The 4,692-nt window shown below is 37.8% G+C and overlaps 1 long non-coding RNA gene across 1 annotated transcript; it reads left to right on the plus strand.

Annotated features, from left to right (window-relative positions):
• Positions 1–320: 320 nt before the first annotated feature.
• On the plus strand, positions 321–3,373 carry LOC122987327. The gene is made up of 4 exons (XR_006405179.1): positions 321–480; positions 839–978; positions 1,677–1,788; positions 3,158–3,373. It is a non-coding gene; the product is annotated as an uncharacterized LOC122987327 (long non-coding RNA).
• Positions 3,374–4,692: the final 1,319 nt, after the last annotated feature.

Genomic DNA, 4,692 nt, shown 5'->3' on the forward strand with positions numbered 1-4,692 from the left:
AATAAGCATATTTCCCAAAGTGTCAAGCTTTTGCTTTTAGAATAATTAGAAGAAGAAATACTGACTTAATTTATATCATTATATTTATCCACATCAGCTGATGTGATGAAGTTAAGCCTTTTATGATAAAATATTTTGAGATATTGCCCAGTCTTATAGAAGATATATATGAAGATGGATACGTTTGTAGATATGTATGTACTGTACTTGAATATTCAAATGTAATTCCAGACAAGAAATCAATACATTTACTGCCACTGTTGCTCAGATGCTGAAAACACACCAACACCAGCCTTGGTTTTATTTCCAAGAAGGGTACTGTACAGCCTGACTGCCAGAGTGGAGTCTAAAACAATCCCCTCTCACAAAGAGAATCCCCTAACCTGACCAACGACTCGCTCTGCAGTGTTGGGTAATGTCAAGGATCCTTTGAGCCATTTTGAGTTTCCAGTGATGGATATTGGCAAACAGCTTGCCTCTGTGAGTAAGGATAACCTTCCATTTGATCAATCCTGCACCCGTCTCTAAGACTATACCCCCCAATAAATCAATAGCCTAGATGTGTTTGTCCTGGTGCTTTCCATTCTCCTCAAGCCCTCTCCATACGCTCCCGCCCTGAAGTACCTCTCTTTCCTTTTGCTACTCTCGACACGTCGTCTTTGATATCCGCGTCCCTTTGTTTTTCTTTTACATCTTATTTTTAAGCTTATTTGTCAGACACGATCTAAAAGCTGCCGCAAATTGCGTTGTCTACTAATTTGTTATGATACAGTATTTCCCAGTGTTTGTCATCAAACAGTACTTCACACTTGGCTGTCTGTTTTGGTTAATTTTGTAGAGAACAAAGGAAAATTGTTGTATGCCACACCAAGGGAGAAGCCTTTTTGGACTGTGAAAGCTGCAAGATATGGAAAACCAAACACAGAGGGAATTTGATTGAGAGTCGGGACAAGTGGCAATTTATCATCAAACAATGAAGTAAGGCACCCAGACCAGCAGGACTTAGGGTATAAGCGTTAATATTTTTTCCATTAAGATTATTCCAGCCTAGAGAAAAAAAACATTTTTGCTTTTAATTTCATGTTAGAACAGAGTCATTATTTTGTAATACTCATAGGAACAAGTTTGTAGATGCCGCAATTAACTTTCCTGAACAAAACACTTTTGGTGCGGCTGTGCAATCCCTACAGGATTGCTGGTCGCCTTCTCTCTCTCCTAAGATTCAGTGGAAGGGGGTGTTTTCTAATGACTTTAAATAATCTCACAGAGTGTCAGCCACATATACCAATTATTAATTAGAAACTGGAAATCCCTCTGAGATCCTGTCTTGGTGCAAGAAAAAAAAAAAAAAAAAGAATTAGGTAGCCCCAGAGTTGCCAACTGTGAGCCATTTCAAGTCCATCTTCAAATGGTGGGTGTATTGCCAAGTATCCAAGAGATGTATAGAGGGATAAATCAAAACATTTTCACTAAGATTATATGGTGTATGTATTTATAGAGTGACACACTTTCATGAGCTTTTTGTTCTGGTTCGTAGTTACACATTAACCTGCTGTTTTAATGCATATTACTGCATCCGCATATTTAAATGGGAGCAGTAGGTGGCTTCAGTTAATGACAGTTATCATTTAACTAGGAGCACCTTCTCACTTATATAATTTTTTACCTCTTATCAGCAAGGAAATTCATAAGACCTTTCCTCTGTCTGTGGCCTGACGACAAATGGCAGAGCTCATCTCTCATCCTCGTTAACCAAGTGGCTAGTCTTCTTAATGAGCACTATTAAAGGTAAAGTGTCATTACCGCAGCACTCTGTCTATTCATTACAACCATCAATGTCTATTGATGTCTGTCTTCATCTAATCATAGGACTCTTCTGCGGGCACTTGTCTTCATCTATAACCTCACTCTCACATTACACCAAATTAATGTCAAACTACTTCCTTTTCGCCACATTCAGTTTTGCTATTGTACCCCCATGCTCATAAAGCATCACAACTGTCAGAGAGGATGACGGAGATAGAGAGACAGCATGAGTCTTAATAGAGCTGATTCCCGTGAGGTTTTGGTGTAACTTTCTCTTTACATGAAGAACTGATTTAAAAACTCAGTGCAGTGTAGTGAAGAAAACTCACCTTTAATCAAATCAGTGTATACAAATGAGTTTGTCAATTTCCAATTACAGTCGCTGCTTTAATACCTATTTAAAAAACTTGAAATCCTGAGCTGATGACTTGTTGCTTGTAATTCTGAGTTAAATGAACACACAGTACATTATTACCAAATATTCACTGTCAAAAGTGTTTATTTTGTGGGCTTTCAGGAGTTTGGGCACCGACAGGAAAATGTAAGCATTGCAGCCCCCCAAATACAGGAGTGAGAACATCAATTTTAACTGTGAACTGAATGTCCATTTCTATACTGTATATATATAAATATATATATGTACATATATTGGTTTCCCCTTTAGGTATTCAGTGATACAAAGCATATAATTTTGCATCACCTTGTGAATACTGTCTGAACACTGTTTCTGGACAGAAAGCGTAGAGTGTTGCAGCGCATTTAGTAGAGCAGAAGCTGCAGTGAATGCTCCGTTTGTGTGTCTACACTAGAGGAGCCCTCCCCTTACAATCAGATTTTCAATGAGCACAGAGGAACTTTCTACTTTCAGCAGATGAATGTGAAAAAAGCTTTCCAGCGTCAAACTCTGCACATATATCATTCTGCACAGTGAAGCTTAAACATCCAACTGTAGGAAAAAGAAGAAAAACATATCTTTGAGTGGAGGGGGACTTTAAATAAGAAACTCTCATCAGCAAAACTTTACAACAAGAAGTTATAATGACATGAAGTTATTACAAAGTTAAAAGTGAGATTCCTCCTCAGTCTTTAAACCCCGATACTACATGAACATTTTTAAAACATCTGTAATTTGCAACAGCAACTGAAAGAAAAAAAAATTGAATATTCTACATTAATTATTTTAGTTAATTAATGCTTCAGATGGCTGAATTCAACATCTCCTGATTAACTCAGTATGTTTTTCTTAGTATGATTCTTATTCTCTTCTCAGTATGTATATGAACAACAACCATGGTTTAGTGAACTTTCAATTTCAACTTAAATGTTTTTTTTTGTTTTTTTTTTTTTGCAGTAAGCGTGTTCTGGCAGTAATGTGGAGTTAATTCATGCGCGTCACCAGAGATCTAAGTTGAGCCTTGCCATCACACATTTCATTACCCCTACACTAGACTCAACATATATAAATGTGTGAGTATTAAGAAAGTCTAATACTCATTTCTGATGCTGTGGATTCATGTTGCTGCAACTCTTCAACCTTGGATACTCATTTGTCCCTCCATCTCCTCAGTGTCTTATTACATGCATTCCCTAATGAAGCAGGAATGGAATTACTGTTTGTTATATCAGCAGGGGTCTGAGGACTGTCCTGCATAATTGGGAAGTAAGTGGAATAGATATGTGAATGTGAATAAATAAGCCCAATGTAATTAATGAGGACCAATGATTCGACCAGTGATAATTAAATCTGCTGTGTTTTTCAATTTGCATGATTAAGATGTTAGTTAACGTTATGTTGTACCCGCACGTTACAGGTTGTTCATTCTCAAAATGTCAACATATCAGAATTCTCAACACTGCACTTAATTATCTTCAGGAGCTTTAAAACTTGCAGCTAAATCAATTAACTTTAATCTGCAACCAATTAAAGTGTGACTTTTAGGAATGCTAATGTGCCACGCACTGTACTTATATCTCGGCCTGCTCAAACACAGACATCACCCAAAATTTCTCTGTAACTCAAACTGTTGGGGGAGTTGGTTGTGCTCTGTGTCTGAACCGGGAAACTCAAAGTGTTTAAGCAGGAGGGATTTTTTGCCTGTATTTTTCTCATACGCAACTCGAATTTAAGATTGATTTTTTTTTTACTGCGTTTTATGATTCAAAAGAGGTCAGGAGTGATTTGCATATTTTGACATTTTAAACAATTCACAGTAGCTCAAAAAAAAAAGGATTTTAAAAACCTGCCTGAAATCAGCCACAGCGGTTTTGAAGGAGTTGAATGGAAGGAACCAGCCTGGGTACTCAATTGTGCTGTTAATATTATACTGTCAAATGGAGAGGGCAGCACTTGACAATGAAGAACAATGAGTATTTCCGAGCCTTTCATGTCCACCAACCACATGCCTATTGAGTAGAGCACTTTTACTGATATGCTGTTTTATGTTTTATTGCCCAAGACATGGGAAAAAGGTGAAGAGGAGGAGGAGGAGGAGGAAGAAGACAATTTAGTCAGTTTAGACAATGAAAAAAGCCCTTTACTTCTTCAGCTTCTCTCTTCCCCCCACCTCCATCTCCCACACCACCCTAGCACCTGAACTGCATTGAAACTCATTGATATTATCATTGTAGCCTCTCTTTTGCCCTAATGATTGTGGCAGGAGCCTAAACATTAGTGGGACACGTTTGTGACCAGAGGGAAACTAGAGTAGTTTCAATCTTTTGACCACCTGGGAATCCAAGGGGGAGGAAGTGAATGAACATTGGTCCTAATGTTCCAGCTTTACTTTATAGCTGCTTTTTTTAACAATGAAAATGTAACTACGATCATCCCCTAACCTTAACCCTGTGGTTATTATTGTAGCAATGACAATGAAGGTTGTCTAACTT

Source organism: Thunnus albacares, chromosome 1, assembly GCF_914725855.1.
Source record: "Thunnus albacares chromosome 1, fThuAlb1.1, whole genome shotgun sequence".
NCBI lineage: Eukaryota > Metazoa > Chordata > Actinopteri > Scombriformes > Scombridae > Thunnus > Thunnus albacares.